The 21033-nt window shown below is 38.8% G+C and overlaps 1 long non-coding RNA gene across 1 annotated transcript in view; it reads left to right on the forward strand.

Moving 5' to 3' along the window:
* LOC133087794 (uncharacterized) overlaps positions 1-20368 on the forward strand; it is a 45834-nt gene extending 25466 nt beyond the window's left edge. The window contains exons 2-3 of the long non-coding RNA XR_009700449.1: positions 18339-18509; positions 20164-20368. This is a non-coding gene — a long non-coding RNA (uncharacterized LOC133087794). The remainder of the gene's footprint in view (positions 1-18338; positions 18510-20163) is intronic.
* Positions 20369-21033: the final 665 nt, after the last annotated feature.

The following is a 21033-nucleotide window of genomic DNA, read 5'->3' on the forward strand; positions in this document are numbered from 1 at the left end:
AAATCAAATGGTATTACATTTAATTCTGTTGCTTAGTTTTACTTAGTACAGTTTTAAAAATCCATCTGTATTGCTCTGTGTATATCTTGTACTTTATTTCTTATTGCTGCAAACTATTCCATGGTGGGTGCTTTCACCATATTTTCCCCAGGTACTTCTCCAATGAGGGTCACTCTGATGTCTCCCAGATTTCATCTCCACTGTGCCACTGTAAACAATGCCACAATAAACATACCTCTGCATACTATCCTGCTTTCAAGCTTGTGAGAATTTGGGGGGAATATATATAGAGATATAGACACACACACACATACACGAACATACACAACACACACACACAGGAGTAGAATTGCTAGGTCATGGCAAATTTGACTAACCTGCCAATTGCTTTTCAGATGGTATTTCCAGTATGAATTCCCACCAGCAGTGCATGAGAGTTCTGAAATCCCTACATTCTTTCTACACTTACGGTCCACTCTAACAAGTAAGAGTGATAAATTATTGTTTTAATTTGCATTTCTCTGATTGCTAATGAATTTGAACATTGCTTTTTAGGTTTTCTCTTGTGTATATTGATAGCCTTCACCCATTTTTCTGTGTGTTTCCTGTTTTTTTCTGATAGATTTCCAAATCTCTTGTACATTTTGCTCTATTTGTAGGCCATGTTTGAAGTTTTCTCCAGTTTATTTTACTTTTAATTTTGTTTATGATGTTTTATACATTTCTAAGCTTTAAATTTATTAGGTAGTTAACGCTAATATTTTTATGTGGTTTCATCCAGTGCATTTATTTATGATATTTGGCAAAATAGTTTTTTTCCTTTGTTTTCTTCTGTACTTTCAATCTATCTGCTTTGTTGCTTTCCTAAAATAGTTCTCTGTAGAATGTCAGACAGTTATTCTAAAAGTGTGTTGTCAATTTTGATCCACTAGAGGCCAACACTTACTTGAAAGAAATTGATGTCCCTTCCTAAAACTCATATTCTTTCCTCTCTGAAAGGAAGGAAACTGGCAGAAAATAAGTAATTTCATTTAAATTAAATGACTGGAAATTATATAGAAAAGAAGAATCTGGACAAAATGAAAGGACTATTTTTAAAGACAACAAATTATAATAAAAGGATTCAGGACTTCTCTGGTGGAGCAGTGGTTAAGAATCCGCCTGCCAATGCAGGGGACACGGGTTTGAGCCCTGGTCCGGGAAGATCCCACATGCCGCGGAGCAGCTAAGCCCGTGTACCACAACGACTGAACCTGTGCTCTAGAGCCCAGGAGCCACAACTACTGAAGCCCACATGCCTAAAGCCCATGCTCCACGATGAGAGAAGCCACCACAATGAGAAGCCCATGCACCACAAAGAAGAGTAGCCCCCACTCGCCGCAACTAGAGAAAGCCGGCGCGCAACAACGAAGACCCAACACAGCCAAAAATAAAATAAATAAATTTAAAAATAAATAAAAAAAAATAAAAGGATTCAAAATTGTTTTTTACTGAAAAAATGAAAGCAAAAAATACAAATAAAGTAGTTTAATTTTTGTTTAATTGACAGAAGAAAGTTTTGGTTTTAAATTTATGTATTTATGTATTTATTTATTTATTTATGGCTGTGTTGGATCTTCGTTTCTGTGCGAGGGCTTTCTCTAGTTGCGGCAAGTGGGGGCCACTCCTCATCAAGGTGCACGGGCCTCTCACTATTGCGGCCTCTCTTGTTGCGGAGCACAGGCTCCAGATGCGCAGACTCAGTAGTTGTGGCTCATGGACCTAGTTGCTCCGCGGCATGTGGGATCTTCCCAGACCAGGGCTCGAACCCGTGTCCCCTGCATTGGCAGGCAGATTCTCAACCACTGCACCACCAGGGAAGCCCCAAGTTTTGGTTTTAAAATAAAAATATAAATGGTCTAGTTTCTACTCAAAATCTACATTAAGTGTTAGTAAGTATGAGGTGGGGTAAAAGCAACTTCAATGACTTTTTCTCCCTTTTCTCTGAAAGGCCAGGAGATGGGGCTGACCTGCCTCACATATTGTGTAGGGCTCCTACACAGATGACTGAGTAGAAAACAGTTCACGCACGCGCACACACACACACACACACACCAGTTTTAATTAAAATGAGATGATCTGTAAGAAAGGACCATGCTGGCCCTGAAGCAGTCATTGAAATGTACCTCCTCTCTGAGTCCCATTAGCATTCTTAAAACTATGTTTATCACACAAAAACAGACAAATCCACAAAGGGTAGGAAGGAAGAAGAGCAAGAGCTAAAGGAAGGAAGGAAGGAAGGAAGGGAAGGAAGGAAGGAAAGCGTGGTGAGGGAGGGTCAACTAGCAAGACTGCAGTTCTAACCTATGAAAACACAAAAGGACAGCTAAAAACTGTTCTTTACATGTAGATAACTGCTTATGTTTGGACCTGGAACCAACAATCAAGATCAAATGATAATTTAACTGAGCAGGACCCTATGGGGCCTTCCTGGGACAGACCCCTCTCCCATATCCTCTGCTTTAGCTCCTCTCTGAAGCACCTAGATAACAGTATGTGATGCACATTTCCTGAGTTGTTTTACAGATGCTAAAACCTCCACCAAATGGAAGAGTTTAGCTACTTGATCACCATGAGCACATAGCCCCCAGGCCTACTAGAGCCTTAGGCTTGATAATGTTAACCCCTGTGACACTGCCCTGTTACCTCACCATCAACCAATCAGAGAATGATCCCATACCCTGGGACTCCCCTCCCTCACCTTGCCTTTAAAAATGCTTTGCTGAAACCCGTCATGGAGTTTGGACTTTTTGAGCACCAGCTCTCCTGGACTCCTTGTATGGCACCTTATAATAAATGCGGCACTTTCCTTCACCACAACCCAATGTCACTAGATTGGCTTTACTGTGCATGGGTGAGCTGACCCAAGTTTTGGTTCAGTAACAATAACCCATATACAAAACACTATAAAACATAAGGTACTATTATTATTACAAGGATGGATATGGCAGTTAGGGACTTGGCTTCTAGGTACCCTTCATGAATGAGATGGCTGGAACATATCAAATATGAGAGCTCATGCTACAAAAAGAAGTTATTTTTGTATCAATTAAAATAAATGCATGAAGGATTTATATTTGCATGTAAGACAGAATAAACATTTTTTAATTGACTAAGAATCTTTAAAAATAATTTACATTATACAGAACTTTTCTGTTAATATGGTTCTGCTTGCTTTTGATTTAGTACCTATAAAAACTAAGTATATATAGGAATAAGAACATATTTACAAGTAAACAAGTTACTTTCTAAAGTTTATTTTATGTAATTGCTTTCTAAAGTAATATGTACAAGGTAGAAAATGCAAACACTACAAAAGGATTTTCTTTCAAAAGCGTACTATTCTCCTGTCCCCATCCCCATGTCTCCCAGTTTCACCATCCAGAGGTAACTGTTATTGCCAGTTTCTTGTCATCAATATGTATGGATTTTTTTTCTTTTTGCAGAAATGGTATTATGCCATATGAATTGTTCCACACCTTGCTTTAAAACACCACCACCACCACCACTACCAACAATAACAATAACTACTTAAGATAACATTATTTGGACTTCATTTCAGGTCAATTAGAACAGAATGGAATATGCCTTATTCTTTTTAACATTAGAAAGTAGTCCACTGGATGAATGTACCAGAGTTGATTTGTCTAAGTCTTCTGTCTTCTATTGAAAGATATTTAGGTTGTTTTCAGTCGTTGGCTATCAAAAACAATAATTCAGTGATTTTCTGAATACATGTAGTCTTTTGTAGGAATATAATTTAGAAATAGAAATCTAGAAGAGGAATTGATAAATCAAAAGATGTGAATATTTTAATGTCTACAGATACTGCCAAAATTGTGCTTTAGATGGAGAGTATCAATTTATATTCCCACTAAAGGATTGCCTTGCCCACCTTACTGTCTCTAAGATTGCTTTTTATCAAATTTTTTATTATTTTCCAATCTGTTGGATGAAAAAAGAAATGTTATTGCATTTCTCCTATTATGGGTAAAAAGTTCAAAATCTTTCTATTTTAAAACCATTTGTAATATTTTCAGTGAGCTGATTATGGGTTTTCTTGCCCATTTTCCCATTTTCCTATGTTGGTTGTAAGACCTTTTTAAAATGATTTGTAGATCCTTATGTAATATGGAAATTAGCCCCTTGTTTTATGTGTTGATAATTATTATCCTGAGTTTATTAGCAGAAATTTAAAAATTTTAAGTAGCAAAACTATCAGTCTTCTCCATACGGCTTTTGGGCTTTAAAATGTCTTCTCCAGTCAGACTATTTTTAAATTCTTCTGTATTTTTTTCCAGTACTTTTATTATACTTCTTAACTCTTAAATCTTCAACCCAGTTAAAATTCATTTTGATGTAGGAAATGAGGTTGATACCTAGAATATTTTCTCCCAGATGGCTCCCCAATAGTTTCTGACCTATTTATTGACAGTTCATCTTTCCCCATTGATTTGAAGAGTCTGTTTCTTAAAACTATTCCCCCAGATATATTATATACCTGTTTCTAGACTCTTCTACTGATTGATATTTATATCTCTTTATGTGCATGTAACAGTCTATTTTGATTACTATTGCCTTATAACATGTTTTAAAATTAAGGATGCCCACTGTCACCACTTCTATTCAACATAATACTGGAAGTCCTAGTCAAAGCAATTAGTCAAGAAAAATAAAAGACATCCAAATCCGAATGAAAGAAGTAAAATTGTCTCTATTTGCAGATGACATCATCTTATACATAGATAACCCAAAGACTCCACACACAAAAAAACCTTTTAGAACTAATAAAATAAATTCAACAAGGTTACGGAATATAAAATCAACATACAAAAATCAGTTGCATTGGGGCTTCCCTGGTGTCGCAGTGGTTAAGAATTTGCCTGCCAGCGTAGGAGACACAGGCTCAAGCCCTGGTCCAGGAAGATCCCACATGCCGCTGAGCAACTAAGCCCATGCGCCACAACTACTGAGCCTGCACTCTAGAGCCCACGAACCACCACTACTGAGCCCACGAGCCACAACCACTGAGCCCACGCACCGCAACTATTGAAGCCTGCATACCTAGAGCCCATGCTCCACAACAAGAGAAGCCACCGCAATGAGAAGCCCATGCATCACAACAAAGAGTAGCCCCTGCTCACTGCAACTAGAGAAAAGCCCACGTGCAGCAATGAAGACCTAATGCAGCCAAAAATTAATTAATTAATTTTTAAAAAATCAGTTGCATTCAATACACTAAGAACAAATTGTCTGAAAGGAAATTAAGAGGGCAATTTCATTTAAAAAAGCATCAAAAATAACAAAATATTTAGGAATAAACTTAAACAAAGGAGGTGAAAGATTTGTATACTGAAAACTAAAACACTGATAAAAAATTAAAGACACAAATACCAGTGTACCTCAGAGATAATGCAGGTTTGTTTCAAATGACCTCAGTAAAATTGATATCACAATAAAGCAAGTCACATGAATTTTTTGGTTTCCCAGTGCATTCAAAAGTTATGTTTACACAATAGTCTATTAAGTGTGTAATAGCCTTATGTCTGAAAAAACAATATGGTATTGTGCACTTTAAAATATGTTGAGATAGATCTCATGTTAAGTGTTCTTACCCCCCTAAAAGAATTCAACAAGCCAAAATCCTACAAAAGAACAAAAAGAAAATTTTGAAGGTGACGGATATGTTTAGTACCTTGGTTGTGGTGATGGTATCACAGTTGTATACATCAAGATATATATATTAATTGTGTGGAATTTTTAATATATCAGTTATACCACTGTAAAGCTAAGAAATATATCTGGGAGGGCTAGTCCCTGAAACATATAAAGATCTTTATTTTCTCCCTGTAAACATTAGAAGTTTGCTTTAAAACATTTGTTATTTTTATTCATCAAAGTTTATATATTAGCTTAGGGGGGATTTTCATCATTATAATACTTTGACTTCTCAGCCAAAAACAAATACTGTTCTATTTAAGTGTTTTATTTATATCCCTTGATTTAATTTTTTTAATTAAAAATTTTAATAGAGGGCTTAAGTTGTTTAATACAGATCTTGAATGTTTGTTGTTACATGTATTCCTAAGCAATTAATATTGTAATTGCTGTTGTATATATTTTTTCTTCCATTATATCTGTTACTTAATTGTAGTTTGTATATTGGAAAGCTATTGATTTTTTGCATTTATTTTGTACCTAGACAACTTACTGAATTTTCTTCTTGTTTATTATGGCTTTTTTTTTTAATTAATTAATTAAATAATTAATTTATTTTTGGCTGTGTTGGGTCTTTGTTTCTGTGCGAGGGCTTTCTCTAGTTGTGGCAAGCGGGGGCCACTCTTCATCGCGAAGCGTGGGCCTCTCACTATCGCGGCCTCTCTTGTTGTGGAGCACAGGCTCCAAACACGCAGGCTCAGTAGTTGTGGCTCACAGGCCTAGCTGCTCCGCGGCATGTGGGATCTTCCCAAACCAGGGCTCGAACCCGTGTCCCCTGCTTTAGCAGGCAGATTCTCAACTACTGCGCCACCAGGGAAGCCCTATAATGGCTTTTGAGACAATTCTCTTAGGGTTTTTCAAGTATACAGAAATATTATGTGAGAGTAACACCATTCAAAACTTTTTGTCTTCATTTTTAAGAAGCAAAATAAGAATATACTGAAAAAGTAAAGTTGCATAACATAATAAACATCTGGGATACAGAATAAAGTTGAGGCATATTTTAAAATAATGAGGGAAGATGACAGAGAAAGTGAGAGAGATAGAGATTTTACCGGAAAAAAAAAAAAATGAGCCTCTTGGCAGTCATTATGAAAATTAGAAAATCTAGTTAATAGCTAAATATATATAATGAACAGGAACATGATGAACATAACATTTGTTCAGTCTTTTATATTAGGCCACCTACATTGAACTTTAAGGTAAATTCTTCTTAAAATTGCAACTGACATGGTCAAATTATGTGGCAAGTTCTTTGAGTCTGCTGCAGCAGCAGCTAATGAAAAGAGAGGACCTCTGTCCCTTTTCTGCCAGCAAAACTTGCAACTGGTGGATAGTGATCCACCAACTGACCTGCTTCTTAGTTTTCCTAAGCCAGAGATGAAAGAATTCTCACTGAGTCAATAAAAAGAAGGGAGAGGAAAAGGGTATGAGAGTACCACTGGATTCAACTGAACATGACACAGTAAGGGACTGACTGTTAGCAAAAGATGACACCCCTTCTGCTATTATCAGGATGGGGATCATTGATCATATCATCTCTCGAGGGATGAGTCACCTTCTTATGGACTGATTTGCTTTGCTCGGTAGAGGCACTTCCTAGCATAGCTGGCTTACTTTAGGTTGGCATTGCTGCATTGGCAGATGGCCCACTTCTTCCCTACCAAACAATTATTTTGGATTCAATTCATATTTTACTTCCAAATTTATTTTTACAGTTTTAAAAATTGGATACTAAATCTGTTTGTGTGCTAAGTATATTTTACGTGCATTTAAGCATTTCTTCTAGGCAATCCAATAAATTCTCCAGATCTCTTTTTATATAGACAGAGATCACCAACTAGACAGAAGAAATGCAGGCAGATACTGCTTATGGAGTTTTAGTTACATAAACGGGCTTATATATTTAGTTATGTGAACAGCTTTTATGTTCAGACTTGCCCCTTTCATTTTAACAATCCATCTTGACCTTTGATGTTGGTGCATGTAAATGTAACTCACTCATTTAATGACTTAAAATTACAGTGTATGGATGTACTATAATTTAATTAACCAATCCCTTATTGATGGACATTTGGGTGGTTCTGGCAGAAATTCATTGCATTTTATATATATATATATATATATATATATATATATATATATATATATATATATATATATATATATATATATATATATATATATATATATATATATATAGGAGTATAATTGCTTTACAATGTTGTGTTAGACTCTGCCACATAGCGAAGTGAATCAGCCATATGCATACACACATCCCCTCCCTCTCGGACCTCCCCCTCCCATCCCACCCAACTAGGCCATCACAGAGCACTGGGCTGAGCTCCCTTTGCTATACAGCAGGTTCCCACTAGCTAGCTATTTTAGCCATGGTAGTGTATTTATGTCAAACCTAATCTCCCAATTTATCCCACCTTCCCCTTCCCCCCCGTGTCAACATGTCCGTTCTCTACATCTGCCTTTCTGTTCCTGCCCTGCAAATAAGTTCATCTGTACCATTTTTCTAGATTCCACATATATGTGTTAATATACGATAATTGTTTTTCTCTTTCTGACTTACTTCACTCTGTATGACAGATTCTAGGTCCATCCACATCTCTACAAATGACCCAATTTCATTTCTTTTTATGGCTGAATAATCTTCCATTTTATATATATATATATATATATATATATATATATATATATATACACCACATCTTCTTTATCCATTCATCTGTTGATGGACATTTAGGTTGTTTCCATGTCCTGGCTATTGTAAATAGTGCTGCACTGAACATGGGGGTACATGTGACTTTTTGAATTATGATTTTCTCAGGGTATATGTCCAGTAGTGGGTCATATGGTAGTTCTATTGTTAGTTTTTTAAGGAACCTCCATACTGTTCTCCACAGTGGCTGTATCAATTTACATTCCCACCAACAGTGCAAGAGGATTCCCTTTTCTCCGCACCCTCTCCAGCATTTATTGTTTGTAGATTTTCTGATGATGGCCATTCTGACCGATGTGAGGTAATACATCATTGTAGTTTTGATTTGCATTTCTCTAATAATTAGCGATGTTGAGCATCTTTTCATGTGCCACTTGGCCATCTGTACGTCTTTGCTAGAATGTCTATTTAGGTGTTCCACCCATTTTTTGATTGGGTTGTTTATTTTTTTGGTATTGAGCTGCATGAGCTGTTTGTATATTTTGCAGATTAATCCTTTGTCTGTTGCTTCCTTTGCAAATATTTTCTCCCATTCTGTGGGTTGTCTCTTCATCTTGTTTATGGTGTCCTTTCCTATGCAAAAGCTTTTAAGTTTCATTAGGTCCCATTCGCTTATTTTTGTTTTTAGTTTTATTACTCTAAGAGGTGCATCATAAAAGATCTTGCTGTGATTTATGTCAAAGAGTGTTTTTCCTATGCTTCCCTCTAAGAGTTTTATAGTGTCCAATCTTACATTTAGGTCTTTAATCCATTTTGAGTTTATTTTTGTGTATGGTATTAGGAAGTGTTCTAATTTTATTCTTTTACATGTAGTTGTCCAGTTTTCCCAGCACCATTTATCAAAGAAGCTGTCTCGTCTCCATTGTATATTCTTGCCTCCTTTGTCATAGATTAGGTGACCATAGGTGCGTGGGTTTATCTCTGGGCTTTCTATCCTGTACCATTGATCTGTATTTTTGTTTTTGTGCCAGTACCATACTGCCTTGATTACTGTGGCTTTGTAGTAAGTAGAGTCTGAAGTCACGGAGCCTGATTCCTCCACCTCCATTTTTCTTTCTTAAGATTTGGCTATTCAGGGTCTTTTCTGTTTCCATACAAATTGTGTAATTTTTTGTTCTAATTCTGTGAAAAATGTCATTGGTGATTTGATAGTTATTGCATTGAATCTGTAGATAGCTTTGGGTAGTATAGTCATTTTCATAGTATTGATTCTTCCAATCCAGGAGCATGGTATATCTCTCCATCTGTTTGTGTCATCTTTGGTTTCTTTCATCAGTGTTTTATAGTTTTCTGAGTATAGGTCTTTTGCCTCCTTAGGTAGGTTTATTCCTAGGTATTTTATTCTTTTAATTGTGATGGTAAATGGGATTGCTTCCTTAATTTCTCTTTCTGATCTTTCGTTGTTAGTATATAGGAATGCAAGAGATTTCTGTACATTAATTTTATATCCTGCAACCTTACCAAATTCATTGATTAGTTCTAGGAGTTCTTTGGTGGCATCTTTAGGATTTTCTATGTATAGTATCATGTCATCTGCAAACAGTGACAGTTTTACTTCTTTTCCAATTTGTATTCCTTTTATTTCTTTTTCTTCTCTGATTGCTGTGGCTAGGACTTCCAATACTATGTTGAATAATAGTGGGGAGAGTGGACATCCTTGTCTTGTTCCTGATCTTAGAGGAAATGCTTTCAGTTTTCACCATTGGGAATTATGTTTGCTGTGGGTTTGTCATATATGGCCTTTATTATGTTGAGATAGAGTCCCTCTATGCCCACTTTCTGGAGAGTATTTATCATAAATAGGTGTTGAATTTTGTCAAAAGCTTTTTCTGCATCTATTGAGATGATCATATGGTTTTTATTCTTTAATTTGTTATTCTGGTATATCGTGTTGATTGATTTGCATATATTGAAGAATCCTTGCATTCCTGGGATAAATCCCACTTGATTATGGTGTATGATCTTTTTAATGTGTTGTTGGATTCAGTTTGCTAGTATTTTGTTGAGGATTTTTGCGTCTATGTTCGTCAGTGATATTGGTCTGTGTTTTTCTTTTTTTGTGATATCTTTGTCTGGTTTTGGTATCAGGGTGATGGTGGGCTCGTAGAATGAGTTTGGGAGTGTTCCTCCCTCTGCAATTTTTTGGAAGTGTTTGAGAAGGATATGTATTAACTCTTCTCTAAATGTTTTATAGAATTCGCCTGTGAAGCCATCTGGTCCTGGACTTTTGTTTGTTGGAAGATTTTTCATTACAGTTTCAATTTCATTACCTGTGATTGGTCTGTTTATATTATCTAATTCTTCCTGGTTCAGTCTTGGAAACTTGTACCTTTCCAAGAATGTGTCCATTTCTTCGAGGTTGTCCATTTTATTGGCGTATAGTTGCTTGTAGTAGTCTCTTATGATCCTTTGTATTTCTGTGGTGTTCATTGTAATCTCTCATTTTTCATTTCTAATTTTATTGATTGGCATCCTCTCCCTTTTTTTCTTGATGAGTCTGGCTAAAGGTTTATCAATTTTATCTTCTCAAAGAACCAACTTTTAGTTTTATTGATCTTTGCTATTGTTTTCTTCATTTATATTTCATTTATTTCTGCACTGATCTTTATGATTACTTTCCTTCTACTAACTTTGAGTTTTCTTTGTTCTTCTTTTTCTAGTTGCTTTAGGTGTAAGGTTAGATTGTTTATTTGAGATTTTTCTTGTTTCTTGAGGTGAGCTTGAATTGGTATAAACTTCCCACTTAGAACTGCTTTTTCTCTGTCCCATAGGTTTTGGATCATTGTGTTTTCATTGTCATTTGTTTCTAGGTATTTTTTATTTCGTCTTTGATTTCTTCAGTGATCTCTTGGTTATTTAACAGCGCACTGTTTAGCCTCCATGTGTTTGTGTTTTTTACAGTTTTTTTCCTGTAATTGGTTTCTAATCTCATAGCATTGTGGTCAGAAAAGATGGTTGATACGATTTCAGTTTTCTTAAATTTTCCATGATTTGTGACCCAAGATGTGATCTATTCTGGAGAATGTTCTGTGTGCACTTCAGAAGAAAGTGTATTCTGCTTTGGGGTGAATGTCCTATAAATATCAATTAAGTCTATCTGGTCTATTGTGTCATTTAAAGCGTGTGTTTCCTTATTTATTTTCTGTCTGGATAATCTGTCTATTGGTGTAAATGGGGTGTTAAAAGTTCCCTACTATTATTGTGTTACTGTCCATTTCCCCTGTTATGGCGGTTAGCATTTGCCTTATGTGTTGAGGTGCTCCTATGTTGGATGCATAAATATTTATAATTTTTATGTTTTCTTCTTGGATTGATCCTTTAATCATTATGTAGTGTCCTTCCTTATCTCTTGTAACAGTCTTTATTTTAAAGTCTATTTTATGTGATATCAGTATTGCTACTCCAGCTTTCTTGTGATTTCCATTTGCATGGGATATCTTTTTCCATCCCCTCACTTTCAGTCTGTATGTGTCCCTAGGTCTGAAGTGGATTTCTCATACATAGCATATATACAGGTCTTGTTTTTGTATCCATTCAGCCAGTCTGTGTCTTTTGGTTGGAGCATTCAATCCGTTTACAATCCATTTATCAATATGTATGTTCCTATTACCATTTTCATAATTGATTTGGGTTTGTTTTTGTGGGTCTTTTTCTTCTTTTTTGTTTCCCACTTAGAGAAGTTCCTTTAGCATTTGTTGTAAAGCTGGTTTGGTGGTGCTAAATTCTCGTAGCTTTTGCTTGTCTGTAAAACTTTTGATTTCTTGGTCGAATCTGAATGAGATCCTTGCTGGGTAATCTTGGTTGTAGGTTTTTCTCCTTCATCACTTTAAATATGTCCTGCCACTCCCTTCTGGCTTGCAGAGTTTCTGCTGAGAAATCAGCTGATAACCTTATGGGGATTCCCTGGTATGTTATTTATTGCTTTTCCCTTGCTGCTTTTAATATTTTTTCTTTGAATTTAATATTTGTTGGTTTGATTAATATGTGTCTTGGTGTGTTTCTCCTAGAGTTCATCCTGTATGGGACTCTCTGCACTTCCTGGACTTGGGTGCCTATTTCCTTTCCCATTTTAGGGAAGTTTTTGACTATAATCTCTTCAAATATTTCTAGACCCTTTCTCTTTTTCTTCTTCTGGGGCCCCTATACTTCAAATGTTAGTGTGTTTAATGTTGTCCCAGAAGTCTCGGAGACTGTCCTCAATTCTTTTCATTCTTTTTTCTTTATTCTGCTCCATGACAGTTATCTCCACCGTTTTATCTTCCAGCTCACTTATCCATTCTTCTGCCTCAGTTATTCTGCTATTGATTCCTTCTGGAGAATTTTTAATTTCAGTTATTTTGTTGTTCATCTCTGTTTGTTTACTCTTTAGTTCTTCTAGGTACTTGTTAAACATTTCTTGTATTTTCTCCATTCTGTTTCTGAGATTTTGGATCATCTTTACTATCATTACTCTGAATTCTTTTTCAGGTAGCTTGCCTATTTCCTCTTCATTTATTTGGTCTTGTAGATTTTTACCTTGCTCCTTCACCTGTAACATATTTTTTTTGTTGTCTCATTTTTTTTTTTTTTTGATGGACTGGCTGTATTCCTGTCCTACTGGTTGTTTGGCCTGAGGCATCCAGCACTGGAGTTTGCAGGCAGTTGGGTAGAGCCAGTTCTTGGTGCCAAGATGAGGACCTCCAGGAGGCCTTACTCTGATTAATATTCCCTGGGGTCTGAGGTTCTCCATTAGTCCAGCGGTTTGGACTCTGTGCTCCCACCACAGGAGCTCAGGCCTGAGCCCTGGCCTGGGAATCAAGATCCTGCAAGCCACACAAGGTGGCAAATGAAAAAAAAAGGAGCAGTACAATAACAAAGAATACAAAATAAAGTAAAATTAGAAAGATACAAAATATATTAAGGAAAATAAAAATATAATTGAAACAACTACAACAAGGTAAAACAGAACCACAACAGAAAAAAGAAAGAAAGAAAAAGACAAAAGGGGTGGAACAATAACAAGGTATAAAGAATAATATAAAACTGGAAAAATAAATGATTTATTAGAAAAAATAAAAGTATAAATGAATCAGCAACAACAAGGTAAAACTAAACCACACCCTAAAAGAAGGGGAAAAAAAAGCCAGAAAAGTCCTTGGCTGTGGGGAGTGGGGCTTAGGTAGGGGCGTGGTTTAGGGTGGGGGCGGGGCCTAAACTTAGGACCTGTGCAACAGGTGGGGGAGTGGCAGCATGGCCTGAGGGGGGCCTCAGAGCATGGAGTTCCAGAGTTTGGAGGTATGGCCCTTGGTGAGGGTGTGTGGGCAGGGTTTAGGCCTAGCACGGTTGGAGAGGGTCTCAAAGTGGGTCTCAGAGTGTGGTGTGTAGAGGTAGGGCCCTGGGTGGGGCTCTAGAGGCGGGGCTTAGGGTCTGCACTGCCTGCTGGAGGGGACCTCTGAGGGCAGGGGAAGGAAAAGTGCTGGCCATGCTTGCTTCTGTTACTCTGCTCTCCCAAGGGTCTCCCCCATTGTTGCTGGACCCCTAAGTGTGGTGGGCCCCACCAGGTGAAAGAACTCCTCCTCTCCCCCAGCAGCCCCTCAGGGGTGCCAGTCCCATCAGTCCAGCCTTTACATTTCCTCCCCTTTCCCTCCCTCCCACTGCCTCAGGATCCACGCGGCTGGAGGGGGCCTCAGTGGGCAGAGGATCAGGCCTGGGATCTCAGCAGGCTCCCCGAGGCCCAAGTGGGCAGGGGAAATGCTGGCCATTCTCCCTTCTGATCCTCTGCCCTCCCAGCGGTCTCCCCCTTTCCCCTCCCAGCGTGGGATCCCTTCCCCTCCTCCAGCCGCCCCTCAGGGGCACCACTCCTGTCCCGCCTCCACTTCTCCTCCCCCCTCGCTCCCCACCACATCATATCTTGTCGCTGGGGGTTCCTCCCATCCCCTTGGGTGTCCGTGGTCTCCCACCAGTGCCTGGTAAGTGCCCGGTAAGTGCCCGGTAAGTGCCCTAGTTGTGTGGAGATTCGAACTCTATGTCCTCCTAGTCTTCCATCTTCAATTCATTACATTATTCTTACCTCCCTTTAATCTACAGTAGCCAGAATTGAGAATGAGTATAGTAATACCAGAATCCAAGTTTCACCCAGAGTAGGGGTATTTTCTAGTTTAGAAATGTCCACTCTGTGGCAGTTGGAATCAGCAGAGAGCTGTGAAGAATTGGGAGCTAAGGTTAGAGCAATCAGTGTTTGGATTTGACAGCATAGGTGAGTGGCCTGGCACAAGAGTAAGCCATGAGTGGAATCACAGTAGTTGACTTGGTAAGTTCAAGTACTCAGGTTTAGTAAACTGCAACATTGGAGCAAAATGGCAATACTGGTCTTATTTATTTTTCATAATCCTGAAATACTGGCACTAATGTTAGTGGTATTACTAACAGCATTTCATGAAAAAGTATTGTATGGTGCCATCATATTCTGCACTTTGTCCTGAGAAAATAATGAACCCAAGAGAGAGCTGAGCCAAGAACTGTTGTTCTTGTGCCCTTACAGCCTAAATCACTTTAGAAAGGGTAAGCCGGGGAAAACATTAGAATAAATTATCCATGGGAGAACTGTCTGTTTCTAAGAAAATGAATTTGGTCCTCTTTTTAGAAAGGTCATCTCTTCCCCTCTCCTCCCTTTTCCTGCTATCCTACCGCATTTTCCTTAGGGTCTCTTCCTGACTCTCATCCCAACTCACACCCCCATTCAAATTCCATCAGTGACTTCTGGAAATTGATGGGGCCCAAACCACCTGTGGGGAAAACAAAAAGCTGTGTTATAAGGAAAGAACTGTGCTGCCTCACTAGTAATTTAGAAAATTGGAATTAATACAACTAAAGGACATTCTGAACAGGTTTTAAAAGGGAAGTGATGTAGTCAGAAGGCTTTCTTGTCAGGTAACCTCTATTTAATATGAAATTTAAATGCAATATATAACTCTCTGGATATATCTCACAATGTACATGATTCAGAGTTTAGACTTTTGAAATACTAAAATAATGGTACCAAATCAAGAAAAATACTAGGAAATACTTGGTTCTTTAAAAATAGCATGATATTCTGGCATATCAGAATTTTATAAAACTATATTTCAGTCATTTATTGGGTCAAGGCTGGAAACACTAGACAGGGCAATGTACGAGGGTGTAAAACCACGCTGACATATGAAGAAACTCATAAACTGGGGCTGAGTAGCCTGTCATAGTGAAAAGGGCCTGAATTTCGAATCAGAAGACTTGCTGTTAGGTTTTGGACAAGTTCTTCCACCCTGCGGGGCCTTAGTTTCTTCATCAATACAATAAGCATAGGAACACTGCTCTGTCTCTTCCAGAGAGCTGCTACATATAAACGTTTATATAATATTAAATAAAATAGTGGTAACAAAAGCTGTAAAAGTAAGACCTTAGGCTCTAAGGATAGAATTGTCCTTTACTTAAAAATTTTAATATTAGGAGACAAACAATGTCATTTGATTTTGCTCTCAAACTCTACATAAAGGCGGCTCCTCTAATACATTCCTCTTTCTTTAATGATCCCCCACTCTTATTTAGATGTCAATTGCAAGGAAATTTTGAATTATAGGATGAGAAGTTTCCTTCCTCACAAACAATATGGGCTGGTACTTCTCATGAATATCACATTCAATTTTTGGCCACTGTCATCTTTATTCAGAATGAAGTATCCTGAATGAAAAAAAAAATTCTTTATACTGTACTGTTTGGAGTTAAAGGGCCAGTTTTTTTTAATATATACACTATGGATTCCCCTCCTATTATTATGAAGCAAACCCCAGATATCATATTAACAGGCTTTGTGAATTTGATGTTTAATTTGAACTGTCTTTGATTCTGGGATATCTGTTGGCTCTATACCCTGTGGCTGAGCTAGTCTTGAAACTTCACTGGGCATGGGAGCCTTGGGTGGCTTGTTTGCTTGGAAAGGAAGCTTGGCTACTTCCTGGCAATTATCCTGCACTCTCCTTGCTTGGTCCTACCTTGCTCCTGCTCCCTCATCTTTGAACTCTGGCTCTACTGGAAGTTCGAAGTTCAAGCTTCTTGCTGGTATTTGTCTCCACTGAGCTGGGTTCTCACTCTAAGGGAAGGGACCCTAACTTGAACTTGCCCTTCTAAGCTTTCCTGACTTTTGCTTCCTCAGGCAGGCCACACCCTAGTTCTAACCCTTCAAATCCCACCCTGGCAGCACTAGTTCACTGCCAGCCCCATTAAGGAGGAGAAAGACATGCAAATATGTGGCTGCTTTCTCTCATGTTGTGGCAGTGCTTCTAATTCATCTGGTTCCTTAAAGTATCCTTTGAATGGCACTCTTCCAGGCAGAATTAGCCAGTCCACATTTTCATGTTGCAGTCATAATAATTGATGGGAAGAGGATACTAAGTATCCTCTTCCCATTTGTGTTAAACTCTGCCATGGGGCCACTATTATTATTTTTTTGCGGGGGGGGGTTATGATCCCAGTTTTCTACAGTACTTTTAGGTCATCAACTTATTCTCTTGACTTGTACAATTCTGATTCTGATTCCAATTCTAGTGTGTGGATTTTCCAACAACACCAAGCAATTCTCCAACACCGGCTGGGTGTCCTATAATTGAACTCAATTGTGACACTCTACCTGGAAATAGCATCAGATCCCAGAGGTCAAGGGCTCAGTCCTACAAGACTGCCCCCAGGTCAGATGCCAATCACAAATTCAGGTTGTTACATATGCTTCCGTCAACTGGCTATACATCAGAGTTTCCCATGACCCCCTCCTTTTGCTCCATAAATTCACTAGAATGGCTCACAGAACTCAGAAACATTTTACTTACTAGATTACTAGTTTATTATAAAAGAATATAATTCAGGAACAGCCAGGTGGAAGAGATGTATAGGGCAAGGTATGGGGAAGGGATATGGAGCTTCCAAGTCATCTCCAAGCATACCACTATCCCCAAATCTCCATATGTTCACCAACCCAGAAGCTCTCTGAAACTCAGCCTTTTGGGTCTTTTTAGAGGCTTCATTACATAGGTATTGTTGATGAAATCATTGATCATTGGCAATTAAACTAAATCTCCAGCCCCTCTCTCCTCCCTGAAGGTTGGGGTTGGGACTGAAAGCTCTGTTACTGGAAGGGCAACCCCTACCAGGACCCAAGAGTGGGCTCTTGTCTAACACTTGGAAATAAATTGTCCACGGAGACACATGTGCTGACAAAGCAAAAGACTTTATTGGGAAGGAGTGTCCAGGTGGAGAGCAGCTGGGTAAGGGAACCCAGGAGAACTGCTCTGCCACATGGCTTGCAGTCTCAGGTTTCATGATAATGGGGTTGGCTTTCCAGGTTGTCGCTGGCCAATTGTCTTGCTTGTGCCCATATTTGATGTGATTCAAGGCCCTTCCTGGTGGTGTGTGCATCTCTCAGTCAAGATGGTTTCCAGCATTAGGGTTTCTGGGAAGTTGGCAGGACCTATTATGGACTGGTATCTCTTCCCTCCTTTTGGCCCCTCCCGCTTTCTTCTGGCTGGTTGTAGCTTGTCACTTCTGTGTTCCTTATTGAGACCTCCTATTGTGAGATAACTCACGCAAGCAGCTATTATCCTCCCTGGCCAGGGCAGTTGGTTTCAGTCAATGGTCCCCTAACAGTTCTAACACTCTAATCACATGGTTGTTTCCTCAGATGACCTAGGGACATTCCAGAAGTTGCCTCATTAACATAACAAAGGACACTTTAATAGCTCTATTTAACTTAGGAAATTTCATGGGTTTTAGAAGCTCTGCCAGGAATGGGGATGAAGACCAAATATTCTTATTATTTATCACAATATCACAACTTGCTTTCTAGGATCCATGCAGCCTCCTTTACCCAACAACCCTAAGGAAGAACTCAGGGAACACAACTTCCTGGGGCTAAGCTGGAAAACATTTGAGTAACACTGGATCTGCAGCATCCAAAACCATTCCACACAGACCCCCCAGACTATTTCTGGAATGCCCTGTGTCCTCTTCCATCTGGGTGAGTGGCTTCCAGATGTAGCACATGATGCTGGGGAGGTGGGAGGGCTCTTATTTCCCAAGTGCCCTGGAGCCAACAATTAGCTCCAAGACATTCAGTCGTCCTGAAACCCTGTAACCCAGATTGGGACTTGAACCCATCGTCTTTTAACCGATCACACAACTGGTCTTTTAACCAGATCACACAACTGGTCTCAGGACTTAATGAAGCTCAGGTTCTTGATGTCTTATCGCAGAAAAAATTCAGTGAAAGACAAAGTGATAAGTAAGAAGTGGATTTATTTAGAGAGAAACACACTCCACAGACACATTTTGGGCCATCTCAGAAAGTGAGAGCAGCACCAGGGTATGGGGTTGTCAGTTTTTATAGTGGTGGGTAATTTCATAGACAAATGAGTGGGAGGAGTATTCCGCTATTTTGGGGAAGGGGTGGGGATTTCCAGGAATTGGGCCACCACCCACTTTTTGATCTTTATGGTCAGCCTTGGAACTGTCATGGCACCTGTGGGTGTGTCATTTAGCTTGCTAATATGTTACAGTGAGCGTATACTGAGACTCAAGGTCTGGTGGAAGTCAACTCATCCGCCATCTTGAACCTATTTTGTTCTAATTAGTTTATGTTGTGTCCTTGGTCTATGTCATTCTTTTAAATGTTGTGCCCTGCCCCCTTCCCTTCTGTTTCACTCCCCCTATTCTTGAGGCTAGGCCTATAGGAAGACAAAATGGCCAGCAGGCCTACCCCCTACTTAAAACACCATGTTGTAGATCCTGCTCTGCTAGGGATCTCCAGCCCTACTGTGGTCTTTGATAACATAGCAAAAGTTTGCAATGGAGATTAGGTGGATTGAACACAAAATTAGGAGGATTGATGTTCAGTTCCATTTCTACCTATCTCATTTAGGTTAGTGATGATTGTTCTTATTTCTTCATCTCTGACACAGAAGTAGTGATTATTTCCTAGGAAGGTGTTAGAATACACTTAAGAATAAGCTTTCTGTGTGTGACTATTCCCCCTTTCCCTAATCCCATGTTTAGATACTTTTCTAAGGAACTTTCCATTCTATACTATTTTGGATTTGAGTTACATTTGCCTTTGGACTAAATCAGTATTCATTGGAGAAAGGATTTTCTCTCCAGGCAGAAAGTTGTTTGGGTTTGTTTCTGTTTTCTGGAAACACATGTGGAGCTACTCCTACCAGAAGATCTAGAGTCTCAGAATTCTAATTGGTGATGGAAAAAGCACGTTATCAGTTGCCCAAGCTATTTTCCTTTTTCTTTTTATTATTGTAAGCAATAGGGAAAACGTCAGAACCGACATGGATAAAAAATTGACAGTTGTAAGATGTGAAGTTTGGTTTTTCTCTCTCCTGGTTAGGTTACTTGTGTTTATTTGGCAAACAGCAGAGTAGAATGGAGAGCAAGTAAAACCAAGCAAGACCCTGTGGGGCTCCTGGGTACAAATCCTTTCTGGGTCCCCCATTTCTTGTTCCTTCCTGAATACCAAAGAGAAGATTCAAACAGCTGCTAATCAGGGAAGTAAGGGAATGCAGAAACAAAGGGGGAGCAATCAAGAAAAGATAGTGCAGTGATTAAAGCAGGATCCTGGTTCCCTCCTCAAGGGATATACATAACAATATCTTTGAATTCTTCTGCAGGAACTAAGGCCCCCACCCAGGTGGCGAATGGTAACTTCAGGCTAAGCACAAGATTCCTGGAGCACTGGCCCTGTTACCACCAACCAATCAGAAGAAAGTCATACACCCTACAGCCCTCACCCCAAATTTTGCCTATTAAAAATTCTCCCTGAAAACGTTTGGGCAATCTGAAATTTTTTAAGAGCATGAACTACCCATTCTCCTTGCTTGGCCCTGCAATAAATTTTCTCTGCTCCAAACTGACGTGTTTTTTTTTTTGTTTCACCTCACTAAGCATTGGACACACAAACAAGATCAATAATACAAGTATGGGGGAAATGTCAGAAAATGTCTTGAATATAACATTTGCAAGATAAGAACAAAGTGGGGTGAATGCCTAGGTGAAAGGAAGCTAAAAAAATATAAATGCATATATACATACTGATGACAAATTAATATTATAATGGAGTAATCACACTTCAGGCATACAAAATGGAATCAGGCGGCCAGTGAGGATCTAGTCTCAGGCAGATCCCTGCATTGAGAACGTGAACATTCTTTGAACTGTACTGGACCCAAAGACACCACCAGCCGTATTCAAAACAATACCTGCCAGCTGCAACTTAATGGTCGGTCTCAAGGTCTTACCTTGTAAATATGCAACAATTCAGACCCCAAACAATCCTTACTTAACAAGTACCCTTACTTCTTGCCAGCTCCAATTATAAATCTTGATAATAGCTCATGTAACCTTGCAGTTTTATTGCCTTTATAAGTCTCCCCCATTTTGTAGTATGGCGGAACACAATTCAAGTGTTTCTTAAATCTGTGTCTCCTGTGTTTCTTGAATCTGTGTCTCCTGAAATCCTAACAAAACTCAAATAAACACCT

The sequence above is a fragment of the Eubalaena glacialis genome, chromosome 3 (genome assembly GCF_028564815.1).
Source record: "Eubalaena glacialis isolate mEubGla1 chromosome 3, mEubGla1.1.hap2.+ XY, whole genome shotgun sequence".
Lineage (NCBI taxonomy): Eukaryota > Metazoa > Chordata > Mammalia > Artiodactyla > Balaenidae > Eubalaena > Eubalaena glacialis.